The sequence below is a fragment of the Silene latifolia genome, chromosome 1 (assembly GCF_048544455.1).
Source record: "Silene latifolia isolate original U9 population chromosome 1, ASM4854445v1, whole genome shotgun sequence".
In the NCBI taxonomy this organism is placed as follows: domain Eukaryota; kingdom Viridiplantae; phylum Streptophyta; class Magnoliopsida; order Caryophyllales; family Caryophyllaceae; genus Silene; species Silene latifolia.
The window spans coordinates 89,936,028-89,955,128 of record NC_133526.1 but is presented as its reverse complement, the minus strand read 5'-3'; the positions used below and the strand labels follow the sequence as shown (position 1 = coordinate 89,955,128).

The 19,101-nt window shown below is 42.5% G+C and overlaps 1 non-coding gene across 1 annotated transcript; it reads right to left on the bottom strand.

Moving 5' to 3' along the window:
* Positions 1 to 5,861: 5,861 nt before the first annotated feature.
* Positions 5,862 to 5,967, bottom strand: LOC141620714 (small nucleolar RNA R71). The gene has a single exon (XR_012532022.1). It is a non-coding gene; the product is annotated as a small nucleolar RNA R71 (small nucleolar RNA).
* Between the last annotated feature and the right edge of the window lie 13,134 nt (positions 5,968 to 19,101).

Genomic DNA, 19,101 nt, shown 5'->3' with positions numbered 1-19,101 from the left:
GGCAAATTTATATAGCCTGGTCGTGGCGAGAGCTACTATAGTATTCAAATGAGTCGATTCTTTTGACTAAAGACTATTCGCCTAAGATGGCACAGATTTAGATTAACTTTGATTTGTGTTACTACGACCTTCGTAAATGGGGTCAAATGGGCATATTTTGGGTTATGATGGTGTGGCTAGTCGAAGGGAATAAGTGCGATAGGAATTGTCCACCCCTAGTCGGGGTTATAACAATATCTCGGGGCCACTCGAGGAGTAATGAATTGGAAATGCGTGGCCACGCTCGGAAGGTATCCAGAGTGGATAAATCCGGTCAATCGGTTATTCTCGGATCGAGGAAACCACTCTCGATATGATCACTTGCAAGTACGACTGAAAGAGACCTTGCATTGAGTGGGAGATAGTAATAGGACAAGAGAATTGGTGACGCACACTTGTCGAGGACAAGTGGGAGATTGTTGGAATATGTGTCCTCCGACAATAATGCGATCACATTTGTTGATCATAATGATCACATGTTTAAGTCTCATTAAAATGAATACAATTGGGAAGTAATATTGTTATTGTCAACTGGTCAACATATATCGGTAATGATTGGCTGACTAGAGTTTGACATTATTGTCGTGTGACGGTGGTGATCGATTGACCCCTAGGTCATACCTAAAGGGCAACCCTCTTAATTGATTATTTAATTAATCGTATAATGTTACGAGTTAATTAAATTACTTGAAAATTGACGGACGATTTTGGAAGTAAAATTTACGTATCATATTGAAATGTGATTAAATAAGATACGGTCTGAGTAATTAAATTGTATAATTACTCGGATGAAATTATTGTTTAAAGAAACAATCGGAATTGAATGATTTATTATAAATACAATCTGTTGTGATTTATAAATTGGTAAAATATTTTGGCACAAGTAATTATGATATTACTAAGTCGATTTTTGTATGTGACGTATTTTTATTAATACGTTGATTTTTAATATGTTAAAAATACATAACAAATATATATATATATATCACATGTGACATGTGACATATTTACAATTGACAAAAATAAAATGGATCACTTGTTAATCCATGAATGCCGAAATGAAGGGGTAGTGGTAGCTAATATTGTGCTTGGTTAATTTATTATAAAGAACACAATGATTACCTATTTCCTAGCCATGCAACTCTAATTTTCTTGTGAAGACAAAATTGTTCATGCATTGGCTCCCCTAAAAGTCCCCTTCCACCGGTTTTTTATGTGAAAAATCATCATTGGTTTTTCACACAATTTTACCTATTACTACACTAAAGAGTTTAGTAGTATTCATTCATTCCATTCATCCAAAATACAAGTTTTCTAGAGAAATAAAATCCTCTCTTTATCTCTCATAATAACCGAAAATACTTAAGTGTTTTATAAATATTTTTGGTTCAATTTTCTCATAGATTAATATTACACTAGTATTGTAATATTAATTAGATTAAGTGAAAGCCTTGGGTATTAAGCTTAGGGAGAGATCTTGCTCTTAGATCTTTGTTCTTCCATTGGAATAAGCTCAAGAACAAAAGAGAAAGGTGATCTCTTTTGTGCCCAAATATCCGAAATTAATTATGTAAGGACATGATTTCTCCTCTATTTATATTATTGTTTGCATGCATAAGATCCGTTTTAATTTATGACAATTTTTTTAGACATATATGAGTATGTTATAATGTATATAGATCTACATTTCCTTCACAAAGTCAAAGCCATGTCGAGCTCCATACGAGCCTGTCTCTCTGCAATCTCAACTAACAAACCATCAGGGCGCCCATGGTCCATGACCGAGGACGCCTCAAAAGGTGGTGGGGGTACAAAATTAGCCGGTATGACCGACTGTGTCTGGTCGGCAGGTGCCGAAGTATGAGTAGGAGTAGGAGTAGAGATCGAGGTAGGTGTAGTTGTGGAAGTATGGCCACCCGTGGAAGGTGTGGATCCCTCTCTGGTCTCAACTCTACGCCGCTTCTTAGCGGCGGGTAAAGTAGTAGGTGGGCGGACCTGGAGGTGGTAGTCAGGTAAGGGTGGTGCAAGGTAGGTCCACGGACAAGGAACCGTCTATCTTCCAAGTCCGGTAGTCAGAAGTCTGCCAGGTCTGAGAGTGCATAGACGCTAGGCTCAGGTACCTATCTCCCTCTATGTACGGTAAGTCACGAGGCCAGGCAGGGAAGATGGAACGGGCAAGAATGGTGGCTCTGCCACCGCAGACAATAGATCCCGTGACCTTCTCCCCCTAGGCCTGGAAGTACTGGGCGGTCAAATAGGCGATGTTGAGGGTAAAAGGACCCTCGCAGTCAATGTTCAGGTAACCGCCTAAGATGGAGAGCTTGTTGTTGTTGATGTTGTTTGGCTCCCTTCGGCCAAAAATGGTACTCCCCGTCAGTCTAAGAAAGTAACGAGCAGGGGGAAGGTGGACCTGAGCGAGCTTTCGCTCGGAAAAGGTGGTCTGGGCCAAGGTCCGCCAAAGCTGACTAATGACCTTCCTAAGGGAAGCAGTGGCGCCCGTAAAGGAAAGGCCGAGTCTGGTACCAAACTCCTCCAATGTAATCGAAAAAGTCCGGTTGAACAACCGGAAAGACACAGAAAGACTAGTGGGGACAGCGTCGTGTGCCCCGGAGGAGATGGTGAAGGAGCTGAAGAACTCGAGACTCAGCTCCAGAAAGGTGTGGCCATTCATAGTGATGAGTTCGGCCATCCCCGTGCCCCGTAAAAGCTCACAAACAGGCTCATAGAAACCGAGCCTCTCTAGTGCTGGACGGTCTAAGAATCGGGTAGGAAGAAACTCACAGTCAACCAAATGATAAAACCTCTTCGATGAATACCATTAACAAAAATTACCTGAGGGAACCGAGGGTGCGAGTCAAGAGAGTCATCCCCTCGAACAGTGACCGTGCCAGAAGGAGTAGCAGAAGTACTAGGAGCTGGCGTAGCACGACCACGACCACGACCTCGGCCCCGGCCTCTAGAACCTGAGGTAGAAGACCGTCCAGTGATGGTACGAGAAACTAGGGCTGCCCGTAAAGTAGCTGCGACTGCGGGTGAGTCCGCCACAGGTGTGCTCACCGTGGCAGAAGTAGAGGATGTGGCTGCAGCTGTGACCGCCACTAAAGAAGAAAGGCTAGCAGTAGTGCTAGCAATAGTAGTGGTTGTGACTAAGGTGGTGGCTGAAACAGGGCTAGCAGCAATGCTAGCGGCATTAAAAACCGTACCAGCAGTAGAGACTAGAAAAACAGAGGTACTGGCAGGTGCGGAGACGGTAGTAGCAGCAAGGACTACCGTCTCAGACAGGGACAGGGACGGACTGGCAGTAGAGCTCGAAGAAGGCATCGAGCTAGAGTCCATCCTAAACAAATTGGGCAGGGGAATTTGATAAGGAGACAGCACGAAAACAGCGTGAAAACAACGTGAAGATTCCCCTAACTAGTCGAAAAATTCGACTATAGCCCAAAAATTACCAAATTACATCAAAATTTTGAATGGTAGCAGGTAGACAGCAATAGGGGCAGGGTGGCAGATGACATAAGCAACAATTTAAGAAACAAATGGGACAAATTAAGCCTAACCAGCAGCAAAAACCAATTTACAGTCGAAAATTCCGACTGTAAATACCCCTAATCGCAAATTTCTCGCTAAATTCGAATTAAACATGCAAAAATCAATGAGGTACGGGAATTGATCAACAAGCAAGACAAATTGGGCATAAAATTACAATTATAGTCGAAAACCTCGACCAAATAAGGAATTTCGAAACCCTAATCCTAATTCACATCATAATAAGCAAAATTAGTGAAATTAAAATGCAAAGAAGTGTAGGAATTACTTACTTGATGATTAGGAACCTACAAAGAACAATTAATCGACAAGAAACAAGCAAAAGGGGCGATTTTTGATCGAAAAACCGCGGAACCCTAATTCTCTTAATAGACCGTGTAAAGCAGCACGAATCATGGGGAAAGTAGAAGGCAAATGACAATTAATTAACAATAAACACAATGTAGGTGGTGGATTTGGCAAATGGGCAAGAAAATGGAGGAATTTGAGGATGATTTTGATCGCAAATTAAGGAAGGGGGTCCAAAAATTGGGAAGAAAATGAATTAGAAGTAAAAAAAAAAAAGAGGGAAGTTAAGGAGACTCCCTGCGTGGGCTTTGCAAAATCACTCGATCGAGTGGTTTAAAACTACTCGATCGAGAACTTCTAGCATGAATCCACTCGATCGAGTAAAAAGTTATACTTAACTCCACAACTTGTTCTAGCATGAATCATTCGGCAATTTCCCCCTGTCAAAATTTGACAGGGCTGTCGTATGCCTATCAAAAATAACTAACTAAACTAACTATATAGCTAGGGAAGTCAGGTCGATCTCCTCAGGGAGGCAAGATATCTTTAAGGTCCATCTATTTGGTCACAAATAGGGGGGGGTTGTAATTTGATTTCTAAACTAAAAGATTCGAAAAGCAAGAGAAATAGAGAAAGAACAATTAAGGCAGAGAGTAGAATTAAACTATCAATAGAGAGGGGACATGTCAGGATTTCGGTTCACTACGGTAGTCCAGTGACTCAAATGTGAACAACTTAGCTAAATTCCTGTGAGATGGATATGGAAAGGTCCTTCTGGTCCACTTTCTATCCTAAATTACCACTAACTTAACTTCCGTCCTCGTCAGGGTAATCTATTCTTTAAACCAGGTCTATTTAGTCCAATCTTCCGAACCAGGATTAAATTTAACCAGATTAAAAAGGTAACTTAGAAGCGTGCACTCAACTAAGTCGGTAAATACAGTTATATTGCTATGGGGACATAATCTCACAATTAATTCATCTAACCTATTTACTACATCGTCACATTTCTACCGTAGATCCCCTAATCCTAACATGAAACAGATTAGCTACTCATGCTATTAATGTTGTCAAAACTAATAACGATGAATGAACTAACAATAAACATAATGAAACGATAATTAAATTGCATAAAAGTAATTAGGGCAGAAAGTAAAAGGAGCAAAACAAACAATTAAAATAAATGCTCTATCTGTCTTTGTTTCGTTTATTTTATACAAAATGCACGTATCAAATGATTCAAATGTGCGACTTGTTCTCTTAACTCCACGATAACAATTTCATTTTTATTGCATTTTGGCGCCGTTGCCGGGGAGACAATTGCCCTATCTGTCTTTGTTTCGTTTATTTTATCCGTCTTAGGGAATTTTTATTCCTTGAGGCAGTTCTTATTTATTTTCTTTCAGTGTTGTGTATGCTCAGGTCAGACCGGTTTGAGTTAGTTTCAGTTGATTCTGAGCCAGAGAGACTGTTCAGGCATAGACTCCGTCTGCAAAGAGAATCACGAAAGGAAGACTTGAGTACTTTCGAACCAGAGCTTGAGCATTTCCTATTTACAGAAAATCCATCTTTTGAAGAAGATACTTCCAGTTCTGTAAGCCAACCAGTAAAGATGCCGAACATTGCTAGTCATTCGGAGCCTAAAGCATCATCAATTCCAAAGGGTTTCAATCTCCTGACTGAGGATAGGAATACATTTGACATCCGACCTTCCTATATCAATCTGGTAGAGAGAAATATCTTTAGAGGTGTGGCAGGTGAAGACCCGAGGAAGCATATGGAGGTCTTTACAGACTAATGTTCTACTATCCCCGCCACAAAAGGGGTAACTCAAGACAAGATTAAGGAGGTTCTGTTTCCTTTTTCTTTGACTGACTCAACTAGGGAGTGGCTGACTGATTTGGACCGTACGGCCGCGGGGGTCAGAGATTGGGAGACCCTTGCTCTTGCTTTTTATAAGAGATATTTCCCTCCACAGCGCACCAATCAGCTGAGGGCAAAGATCACAAGTTTCAAGCAGGCACCTGATGAGACTCTCTATGAAGCATGGTCTCGTTTCAAGAAGTTGGTGAGGTCTCTTCCTCACCATGGTTTTGATTCGTGGTTTATGTCCAACCAGTTCTACAATGGGCTGTACGATGATCACAGAGCCACACTTGATGCATCATCTAACGGAAGATTCCAAGAGAACACTGACGATGATAAGGGATGGGCCCTTATTGAAGAGATGGCGAACCACTGTGCTGAGTATGGAAACCCGATGGATGGTATTAGAACAGTTCATGCAGTCGATAAGCAAGTCGTGGCTCACCTGGAAGCCATGAATGCCAGGTTCGATAAGTTGGAGTTGCATTCTGCTGGGGAGACTCAGACGGTCCATTTGCTTACTAGAGGGGATACTGTCACATGTGAGAGATGTGGGAGCAACGCCGGTCACACTACTGTTGGCTGTCTTATGGAGAAGGAACAGGTCCTTGCTTTTCAACAATACAGGCAAGGAGGGGGTTCCTATTATAACAACAAAGGGGCAGTCCATCCCAATTTGAGGTGGACAAGTCAAAATGTGCTCAATCCTACCCCTCCTCCGCAGCACCAGCAGCCGTATGTCCCTCCACATAAGACTCAACAAGGCTTTCAGAAGCCTCCTTCCTTTCCGACACCTAATCAAGGTGCATCATCTTCTGGTGGCATAAGTGAGCTAGGCGAGTTGAAGTCGATGTTGCAGTCTTTGACAAAGCAGTAACGACTGAGTGATCAACAAAAAGATGCATCTATCAAGGCACTTGAAACTCAAGTTGCCCAGTTAGCTGCGAACCAGTCCACAAGGAAACCGGGTTATTTACCATCACAAGCTGATGAGAATCCACATGAGATAGTAAATTTAATTAATTTGAGGAGCGGTCGTTCATATGAGGGACCGGACGTGTTGAAATCAGATCCGAGGAAGATAATTACTGCTGATGAACAGTGTTCTGGTGAAGAAAAGGAGCTGACGACAAACAAAGTACTCGATCGACTGATTACAGGGGTTCGATCGAGTAGAAGTGCTGAAGAAATGACTCGATCGAGTAAAATTTCTAATCGATCGAGTGAACAGGAAAAAGATCTTACTCGATCGAGTGAAATTTTTGGTCGATCGAGTGATTTTGTTGAAGAAACTGCTCGATCGAATGGTATTTCTGGTCGATCGAGTAGTGTAGATAAAGAACAACTCGATCGAGAGCCTGCTAGTGCTCGATCGAGTGAAATATGACCTGAAAGACCTCGTTCGAGAGGAAAGAAGCGTTCAAAGGATTTGGAGCTTGATCCAGCTGACACGTTGGAGGAGAGGAACAAGGGAGTCGAGATACCCATCACAGTGCCCTTCCCGAGGCGTTTGCAAAGTAATAAAGCTAATTAACAATTCGGTAAATTTGCCGAACTCCTGAAAAGCTTGCAAGTCGCTATGCCATTCGCCGAACTGCTGACACAGGTACCCTCTTACCTTAAATTTATGAAAGAAATTTTATCCCGTAAGAGGCACATTAACGACCATGAGACGGTAGCTTTCACCGAGGTAACACGGCCCTAGTTCAGAATAAGTTACTTCCCAAACAGTCAGACCCGGGTAGTTTTTCGATTCCGTGTCATATTGGTACCCATTTGATTGATAACGCGTTATGCAATCTTGGCGCTAACGTGAGTGTCTTACCGCTGTCTCTGGCTAAGAGACTTGGTTTGACCAAGTTTAATTGCACAAACATGACTGTTCAGATGGCTGACCGAAGTATATCACAGCCACTAGGTGTCATAGAAGACATACCTGTTAAGATCGGGAGGTTCTTTATTCCCGTTGACTTCATTGTACTTGACATCCCCGAAGATACCCATACCCCTATTATTTTAGGGAGACCATTTTTATTTACTGCCCGTGTAGTAATAGATGTCGGGGGCAAGACATTGACTTTTCAGGTTGGGGACGAGGAATTGATATTCTATCAGTCTAAGTTCCGAAGGGCTCCCATGCAAGCTCAGCCTTGCAATGCCCTCTCTTCTATTGACCCTCCTATTGACACTCCAAACGAGAATTTGGAGTATTGTGCTGCTATTGTGACCCCTCCGTCTCAGGTTGAGAGCAAAAAGGAGGAAAGTTCGTCTGTTTTCCTTGTTGCAGGTACAGATGAAAATAATGTAGGAGCTGTCAAAGGGTATTGTGCAATCAATGTCAGTCAAAGTGGGAATGACGATGTCAAAGCCGGTGAGAAAGGAGTAAGGATGAGAAAAGTTCGCGCGTACGTGGACGTCAACTATTCTCCTCCTAATGATTCAAATGCAAGCTCGTGGAAATTGAAGAGGACGATTAATGTTGCTGAGATGACGTCCTCCAGCCAGAAGCCCTCCGAGGGGCTACTGAATTGCTTCGAGAAGTGAGCGGGGAAATGCCCCGTGTAACAAATTGTATAAACAATTTTTAAATTTTCCGTCGAATTTCATTTATTGCTTTTAATTAGGAAAATTAGAATTTAGACATTTTTAGCGTAGATTAGAGACATAGACTGTTACTTTTCATTTTTGGTATTTTGGGATATTTTTACAAGTGTTCTTCTGCAGGTTTGGGGTATTTTACGCAAATTCAAAGGAATGATAGCAAATTCAAGAGCTTACACGAGGAGAAGAGCTCGATCGAGTACTTTTTGTACTTGATCGAGTGAATTCTGTTCGATCGAATGATTCCATTCTACTCTATCGACTAAAACAGAAAAGGGGAGTTCTCGATCGAGTAACTTTTTACTCGATCGAGTAGATTCATGCTAGAAGTTTTCGGTCGAGTAGTTTTAAACCACTCGATCGAGTGATTTTGCAAAGCCCACGCAGGGAGTCTCCTTAACTTCCCTCTTTTTTTACTTCTAATTCATTTTCTTCCCAATTTTTCGACCCCCTTCCTTAATTTGCGATCAAAATCATCCCCAAATTCCTCCATTTTCTTGCCTATTTGCCAAATCCACCACCTACATTGTGTTTATTGTTAATTAATCGTCATTTTCCCTCTACTTTCCCTTTGATTCGTGCTGCTTTACACGGTCTATTAAGAGAATTAGGGTTCCGCGGTTTTTCGATCAAAAATCGCCCCTTTTGCTTGTTTCTTGTCGATTAATTGTTCTTTGTAGGTTCCTAATCATCAAGTAAGTAATTCCTACACTTCTTTGCATTTTAATTTCGTTAATTTTGCTTATTATGAGGTGAATTAGGATTAGGGTTTTGAAATTCTTTTTTTGGTCGCGTTTTTTCAACTATAATTGTAATTGTTTGCCCTATTTGTCTTGCTTGATGATCAATTCCCGTACCTCTTTGATTTTTACATGTTTAATTCGAATTTTGCGAGAAATTTGCGATTAGGGCTAATTACAGTCGAAATTTTCGACTGTAAACTGGGTTTTGCTGCTGCCTTATGCTTAATTCGCCTCAATCGTTGCTGAATTTGCTGTCATTGATGCGTGCTACCCTTCCCCTGTCGTTGTTTACTTGTTACCATTCGAATTTTTTAGGAAACATTGAGAATTTTTGGGCTGTAGGTCGAATTTTTTCGACTGTTAGGGAATTTTCATGCTGATTTCACGCTGTTTTTCTTGCTGTTAAACTACTGTCTCTTATTAAATTCCCCTGCCCAATTTGTTTAGGATGGATTTTAGCTCGATGCCCTCTTCGAGCTCTGGGTCGATGTCTCTGTCTGAGACGGTAGTCCCTGCTGCTACTACCGTCTCTGCACCTGCCAGTACCTCTGTTTTTTTAATCTCTGCTGCTGGTACGGTTTTTACTACTGCTAGCCCTGTTTTAGCCACCATGTTAGTCACAGCCACTACTACTGCTAGCAATGCTGCTAGCCATTCTTCTTCAGTGGCGGTCGCAGCTGCAGCCACAGCCTCTACTTCAGCCACGGTGAGCACACCTGTGGCGGACTCACACGCAGTCGTATCTGCTTTACGGGCGGCCCTAGTTCCTCGTACCGTCACTGAACGGTCTTCTACCTCAGGTTATAGAGGTCGGGGCCGAGGTCGTGCTGGTGCTCGTGCTACGCCAGCTCCTAGTACTTTTGCTACTCCTTCTGGCACGGTCACTGTTCGAGGAGATGACTCTCTTGACTCGCACCCTCGGTTCCCTCAGGTAATTTTTGTAAATGGTATTCCTCGTAAGAGGTTTTATCAATTGGTGGACTGTGAGTTTCTCCCTACCCGATTCTTAGACCGTCCAGCACTAGAGAGGCTCGGTTTCTATGAGCCTGTTTGTTAGCTTTTACGGGGCACGGTGATACGAATTGAGCAGCGGATTTTAGAACGATTTGGATAGTGCAGAGGATTGTTCGTACTAGGTACGCGCAAACCTGAAACTGATCAATTTAGAGAACAAAAGATTAAAAATTAACGGACTGTTTTTGGCGAACCGAACGTACTAGGTACGACCAGTTCTGATTTTTGTATATAAGGGATAGTGTTTTGAACAAGTAAGACCTATTACTTGATCAAAGTGAGTGAGACCAAGACCTATTGATCAACAACTCGAGAATTTTAATTAGAATCGCGTTCTAACCAAAACCAGTTTTGTTTCTAAGCAAGAAACGATTTTTGTAAACACAAGTTTGAGCAAATTTCTGAGATCATTTTATTCAAGCAAATGAAGGCATTATATAGCCCTCCAAGCAGTCGTGCAAAGCCAAGCAAAGTGAAGAGTTAAGCTTTTACTCTTCACTTAATTACAATCATTAAGACTCCTAATTCATTGAACTTAGACAAACAACAATTTAAGCTAACATTTTATTGTAAAGATAATCTGAAATGTAAAGCTAAAAATGTCTTATGGACCGTCCTCCTTGGGTTGCGTGCCTTCCCCATCAGCTCCCATGTTCCACACTTAGCAAATTAACAAAAAAAGGATAATTGTAGCTTAAAGGCTGAAAATTACGGACCAACATCAGACCTTCCCCTTGAGTGTTCATAACCAACTCGTCCAGCCCATCAACTAACTCCGAGTCATTAGCTTGGTTCGCATCATCCCCTCCCCCTTGAAAAGGAATTGACCTCAATTCAGCTAGGCCATCGTCATCCAAGTAAGGAGAGAGATCACCAACATTAAAAGTGGCGTGAACACCATAATCACCGGGAAGTTCAACCTTGTAAGCATTGTTGTTGACTCGACCCACAATCTTGTAAGGACCTTCCGCTCTAGGCATGAATTTATTCTTTCGTTTGCTTGGAAAACGCTCTTTTCTCAAATGCACCCAAACCAAGTCTCCAACCTCAAACACCCTTGGCTTCTTATTCTTGCTTGACTTGCATTTATAGGCTGCATTCACGGCTTCAATTCTGGCACGGACTTGCTCATGGAGCTTCAACATTGCTTTCAACTTGGACTCGGCATCTTTATGCACCAAATCATCCTTAGGCAACGGAATTAATTCCAAAGGAAGATAAGGATTAATACCGTATACAATTTCAAACGGCAAATGACCCGTATCATGAGTAGGCGACCTGTTATAAGCAAATTCGGCATGAGAAAGCTTGAGATCCCAATCTTTTTGTGTCTGGCTCACAAGCCCACGCAACAAAGTACCCAAAGTTCGATTTGTGATTTCGGTTTGCCCATCCGTTTGAGGATGGTGAGAGGTACTAAATAGCAACTTTGTACCCACTTTCCTCCACAATGTATTCCAAAAGTAGCTCAAGAATTTAGAATCCCGATCCGACACAATGGTCTTTGGAATGCCATGTAACCTCACAATTTCCCGATAGTATAAATCAGCCACATTAGAAGCATCATCGGTTTTATGGCAAGCAACAAAATGAGCCATCTTGGAAAAACGATCAACCACCACCATGATAGCATCCTTACCACGTTGAGTGCGTGGCAAAGCAACAATGAAGTCCATAGAAACATCGTCCCAAGGTCTGACCGGAATTGGCAAAGGAGTATACTCGCCCGGTTTGAACTTGCTCTTCGACACTTGACAAGTAACACACTTACCCACGACATTGTGAACATCCTTTTGCAATCGTGGCCATAAGAAATGCTCTTGTAAAATCTCCACGGTCTTTGCCACTCCGAAATGGCCAGCCAACCCTCCACCGTGAGCCTCCCTTACAAGTAGTTCCTGGATAGGATGCTTAGGAACACAAAGTCGATTTCCTTTAAAAAGAAAACCGTCTTAAATCAAATACTCTCCCTTAGCTCCTGATTTGCACTCAAGATATATTGCACCAAAATCTCCATCTTCAACATAGTAATCTTTCAAAGTTCCAAAGCCCAAGAGACGAACATCAAGCGTGGACAGCAAAGTATAACGACGAGATAAAGCATCGGCTACAACATTACTCTTCCCATCTTTATATTTGGATGAAAAGTGAAATGATTGTAAGAATTCAACCCGTTTTGCAAGCCTATGGTTCAACTTCTGCGGCCCAGTGACTCCAATGATCAAGAGCCCGGACGATAGCATAAAATTCTTTATCATAAGTGCAATAGTTCAATCGAGCTCCTCCCAACTTCTCTGAAAAATAGGCTATAGGTCTTTTCCCTTGGATCAAAACAGCACCTATACCTACGCCACTAGCATCGCACTCAACTTCGAATGGTTGAGAAAAATCAGGTAACGCTAAGATAGGAGCGGTAAACAACCGTTCCTTAATCAGTTCGAAAGCTTGTTTAGCAGCCACACCCCATTCAAACCAGCCCTTCTTCAAACACTCCGTAATAGGGCTGGTTATGGTGCTAAAATTATGAATGAATCGTCGATAAAAAGAAGCAAGCCCATGAAAAGGTCGTACCTCACTAACTGTTTTAGGCTCCGGCCATGATCGAATTGCTTCGATTTTTGATTGATCTACCGAGACACCATCCTTGGACACCACGTATCCCAAGAACACCACGCTCTCCACAAGAAAAGAGCACTTCTCTCGCTTCCCATAAAGTTTCTGATTTCGCAAGGTTTCGAACACTTGCCTCAAATGTTCAAAATGCTCATCAATACTCCTGCTATACACCAAAATATCGTCAAGATAAACCACAACAAACCTGCCCAAGAAGGATTTAAGTACCTCATTCATCAATCTCATGAAGGTACTTGGAGCATTGGTAAGACCGAATGGCATAACGGTCCATTCATATAATCCATGCTTCGTTTTAAAAGCCGTCTTCCATTCATCACCCTCACGCATCCGAATCTGATGGTAACCACTTCTAAGGTCGATTTTTGAGAAGATAACCGAACCATGAAGCTCGTCAAGCATATCATCAAGTCTCGGTATTGGAAAGCGATATTTGATGGTTATGTTGTTTATAGCCCGGCTATCAACACACATACGCCATGAACCATCCTTCTTTGGTACGAGCAACACCGGAACAACACAAGGACTCATACTCTCACGCACATAGCCCCTCTCCATTAATTCATCAATTTGCCTTTGGAGTTCTTTTGTTTCTTCCGGATTACATCGATAGGCAGCCTTGTTTAAAAGAGTTGAGCCCGGAATAAGATCAATTTGATGTTCAATGCCTCGAATAGGAGGCAAACCAGCGGGCAATTCATTGGGAAACACATCCCTGAATTCTTCAAGCAAATCGTCAATTGGGTTATGTTCCTGCAAAACAACATTAGCACTCGAATTTTCTTTAGCAACAAGCAAATAAGCTTGCTCTCCATCATCAATGGCGCGCCCCACATCTCGTTCTCCAATCAACATAGCAGCATGGGCTTTTGCTTTCGGTTTTGAACCCAAAGCGCGGACAGCTTGTGGTGACATTGGTTTAAGCACAATTCGTTTCCCTTTGTCTTTCAACTCATACTCATTACTCCTCCCTCTATGAAATACATCCCGGTCATATTGCCATGGTCGACCCAACAAAATATGACAAGCATCCATGGGAATAACGTCACACAACACCTCATCGACATAGGAACCCATAACCAAACCAACTCGGGCCTGTTTTGTCACCTTAACGCTGCTACCGTCATCTAACCAATGCAACTCATATGGGTGTGGGTGTTTAGTAGTCACAAGACCCAATTTTGACACCATTTCAGTAGAGGCCGCGTTGGTACAACTACCCCCATCGATAATTAGACTACACCACTTATCATTTACCCGACACTTGGTATGAAACAATTGATTTCTTTGTTCCGAATCAGTAGGTAAAGTCTTTACTTGCAAGGTTCGCAAAACCAGATTTGTGTCATAAATCGGTGCCTCATAGTCCTCTACTAACTCGTCCTCTTCCTCAACTTCATTGAAATTAAACAGTTCACCCAACTGTTCTTCCTCGGCTAACAACTCATCCCTACACTCTACCGCCTCTCTCAAGGTCACGACTCTTTTTTTTGGACACGTACTTTGGTAATGACCGAAACCTTGACATTTGAAACAACGGACTTTGGACAGATTAGTCTCCTTGGCCGTGGTCCTAGGGGTAGCATTTGAAGATGCCGCGGCTTTGCTAGGACTCACAAACGAACTCCTAGGTGTTTCGGTTTTGGGGTTTGTTTCAGTTTTGGTCCATGATTTGTTCTTTCCCGAATCTGAACTCGACCCTCCCCCATATTTAGACTTCCCTTGTGACTCCACTTTCAAACAAAGACCACAAAGAGTATCAAAATCAGAATATGGGTATAACTCAACGGAACTAGCAATATTATAATTCAATCCACGCAAAAATCTCGACATTTTCTGCTCTTCTACTTCCTCTAATTCACCCATCAAACATAAGTTTTCAAATTCATCAATATATTCACTAACACTTAATTTTCCTTATCTCAAATCAGCAATCTTACGATATGTAGCTAACCTATGGGTCGTTGGCACATACCTTTTACGAAGTTTACGTTTCAGAGACTCCCAAGAATCTATCTTCTCCTTTCCCGCACGCACTCTCTTGGCCTTCAACCCTTCAAACCAAAGAGATGCTCCCTTGCTTAATTTCAGAATTGCATACTTGCACCTTTTCTCATCATCCAACTCCTTGAAATCAAACATACGATCTATCTTCCGTTCCCACTCCAAATAGGCCTCGGGATCAGCCCCTCCAACGAACTCAGATAGTTCGTTCACCTTGAATGGTTCAGCCACCCTTTCAAAACGCCTTGGCTGCCACCTATCATCCCCTTCTTGCACGTTTCTCAAGGAATCACGGAGTTGTTGCAAAAAGTTAGGGTTATCAAAATCCATAGATAAATAAGGATCAAGAGCCGAAGCTCTGATACCACAAATGATACGAATTGAGCAACGGATTTTAGAACGATTTGGACAGTGCAGAGGACTTTTCGTACTAGGTACGCGCAGACCTGAAACTGATCAATTTAGAGAACAAAAGATTAAAAATTAACGGACTGTTTTTGGCGAACCGAACGTACTAGGTACGACCAGTTCTGATTTTTGTATATAAGGGATAGTGTTTTGAACAAGTAAGACCTATTACTTGATCAAAGTGAGTGAGACCAAGACCTATTGATCAACAACTCGAGAATTTTAATTAGAATCGCGTTCTAACCAAAACCAGTTTTGTTTCTAAGCAAGAAACGATTTTTGTAAACACAAGTTTGAGCAAATTTCTGAGATGATTTTATTCAAGCAAATGAAGGCATTATATAGCCCTCCAAGCAGCCGTGCAAAGCCAAGCAAAGTGAAGAGTTAAGCTTTTACTTTTCACTTAATTACAATCATTAAGACTCCTAATTCATTGAACTTAGACAAACAACAATTTAAGCTAACATTTTATTGTAAAGATAATCTGAAATGTAAAGCTAAAAACGTCTTGTGGACCGTCCTCCTTGGGTTGTGTGCCTTCCCCATCAGCTCCCATGTTCCACACTTAGCAAATTAACAAAAGAAGGATAATTGTAGCTTAAAGGCTGAAAATTACGGACCAACATCAGACCTTCCCCTTGAGTGTTCATAACCAACTCGTCCAGCCCATCAACTAACTCCGAGTCATTAGCTTGGTCATTACCTTGGTTCGCATCACACGGGGATGTCCGGACTCATCACTATGAGTGGCCATACCTTTCTAGAGCTAAGCCTCGAGTTCTTCAGCTCCTTCACCTTCTCCTCCGGGGCACACGACGTTGTCTCCACTAGTCTTTCTGTGTCTTTCCGGATGTTCAACCGGACTTTTTCGATGACATTGGAGGAGTTTGGTACCAGACTCAGCCTTTCCGTTACAGGCGCCACTGTTGCCCCTAGGAAGGTCATTCGTCAGCTTTGGCGAACTTTGGCCCGGACCACCTTTCCCGAGCGAAAGCTCGCTCAGGTCCACCTTCCCTCTGCCCGTTACTTTTTTAGACAGATGGGGAGCACCATTTTTGGCCGAAGGGAGCCAAACAACATCAACAACAACGAGCTCTCCATCTTAGGGAGTACCTGAACATCGACTGTGAGGGTCGTTTTACCCTCAACATCGCCTATCTGACCGCCCAGTATTTCCAGGCCCAGGGGGAGAAGGTCACGGGATCTATTGTCTGCGGTGGCATAGCCACCATTCTTGCCCGTTCCCTCTTCCCTGCCTGGCCTCGTGACTTACCGTACCTAGAGGGAGATAGGTACCTAAGCCTACCGTCTATGCACTCTGAGACCTGGCTAACTTCTGGCTAGCGGACTTGGAAGATAGACGGTTCCTTGTCCGTGGACCTACCTTGCACCACTCTCCCCCGTCTAGCCCCTTTGCCTACTGTTGCACGGGGCGCCCGTCTACCACCCTTACCTGAATACCACCTCCAGGTCCGCCCACCTACTACTTTACCCGCCCCTAAGAAGCGGCGTAGACTTGAGACCGGAGAGGGATCCGCACCTTCCACGGGTGGCCAGACTTCCACGGCCACACCTACCCCTACTCCTACTTCTACTCCTACTCCCGCACCCGCCGACTAGACACAGACACAGTCGGTCTTACCGACTAAATTTGTACCTCCACCACCCTTTGAGGCGTACTCGGTCATGGACCAAGGGCGCCGTGACGGTTTGTTAGTGATATTGCAGAGAGACAGGCTCGTATGGAGCGGGACATGGCTTTGACATTGTTCCCTCTATTCGAGTATCACATGCGACGACACCGCCCGATCCCAGAGGGTTGGCCACACCCTTCCTTTTACCGGTACCCAGCTGAGGGGTACCCGGAGTCTGCTAGTGAGGAGGAGGAGGACGAGGACCCGGCGGCGGCGGTGGATAGAGCTCGAGCTGAGCAGAGGAGGAGGAGAGAGCATGAGGTAGATCCGGACTTCACTGCGACGGTGGAGGACGTCCGTGACAGTGACGAGGAGGCCGACGAGTAGCTGCTGGTCTACTCACTTCCCCAGTTTTCTGGCGGTTTGGGGAAGTTCGTGTTTTGTATGTCCATCTCACTCTTTTATTTTTGTCTCCTTTTTTCTTTTATTATTTTTCATTCTTTATTGGTTGTATATTCCCGTTCCCCAGTATATATCTGCTGGTGTATGCTGGAGGACACTGAGGGCGTTGTCCGTTTTGGTTTGGGGAGGGTATTGCATCCTTTTGAGTCTGCAATTGCATTTGTTTTGCATTCACGTTTATTTATTTCAGCTTGCATTGTTTATTTATTTCATTAAATAACCAAAAAAATTCAAAAAAATTAGAAAATTTCAAAAATTTAAAAATATTCACGTTTACTTTTGCATATAGGTTGAGTCGGAACGGTTGATTTCCGTGATGATATTGCACTATAACTTGTCATTTTACTTGAGCCTTGTACTTCTATTGATGGTTTTTAGCATTGTCATAAGCATAGTCTACGAATTTTTGTTCAAATATAGCTGACTGTTTAGACTTGACCTGATAAATTGGCAACCTACTTTACAATTTCTCAGGTTTAGAGCCCGTAACTGGTGATATTCATGACCAGTTCATTAGGAATTGAGAGTAGTACTCCTTGCATAGCATGTTCATCATTTTTGCACTTTTATGACATTCGATTTCTTGCCAAATGCACACATTCGGGTTTGTGGTCGGTGTCACATGCAGGGAGGTGCTTGCAAATTTTTCCTTTTTCTTATATTTTCACCCATTTAGCTCCACTTAAGCCAAAACTTGCGTTTTTGACCCATTAGCTACATCCCAAACTGAGCCTGCCTAGTCAAGCTAGTTTAGTATGTCTATTGTGGTATATTTTTCCATCTGCAGTTTGGCCCGTGTGTATATGATTGGAGTTGGTGTAAATAAAGGAGGGGAGAAAGAAGAAAAAAAAAGTTGGAAAAAGGAAAAAAAAAACGTGAAAAGAAAAAAGAAAGAAGAAAAAGATAAAAAAAAAAGTGAAAAAAAAAATGAAAAAAAATCCGAAATCACGTTTGTACAGTGATAGAAGCCAGAGAAGGAAAATGAAAACAAAATTTGAGCTGGTTATTCATTTGAGTCTGTCTGTATTCATCTCTATTTTGTGACGGTCTCACTCCTCCGTTTTATTCCATATTTTTGAGGAGATTGTGTATGTGATTAGTGAGCTGTGTGCCAAATGAAGGGCACTTGTACTCTATTTTTCAGTCAGTTGAGATTCGGATGGTCTTAAATAGTCCTGTTAGGAACTAGCTTGACGCTTTTACCTCCATATTTCCATAACTTGTTTTGCCTTTTCTCACCTGAACCTCACTATTCCCATATCATTTGTAAGCCCTCGGCTGTGACGGAGATTATTGGTTGGAGTGTGTGCATTAGTACTTGAATTCTTTCATTTTTGTTGCATGCATGCTATGTAGGTCGCAGTTAGGTGAGTGATTGTTCCTCTTTCTCTCCTTCACATATACCATTCACCCTTTGCTTCATGAGAGAAGAGTGACCACTTGAGAGTCCGATTTTGTTGGTCTTGCAAGGTCGATAGGTTGGCTATATTTCTGAACAGCTTATAACTCGTTTGCGTATTGACTGCTTAGCTATGCCTGTTAATTTTTGTTGCATTAAATTGGTTCAAGTAGACAAGTTAAGCTAGCTCTGAGTTTTCATTTCCGTTTCATTAGTTGCATTTTAGTTTACTCGAGGACGAGTAAAGGTTTGGTTTGGGGAGATTTGATACGTGCATTTTGTATAGTCTTTTTAGCCTATTTTAGCACGTATTTCTATGTACTTTCGTACTATTTATATTGCATTTTGCCCCCGAATTGGCTACTTTGGTTCGTTTTGTCCGTTTTGTAGAAATGAACGCGAAAGTAGTGGAATCGTACCACTTTACTCTGGAAACTACCGTCTCCTCAAAATGCATGCGAAAAGG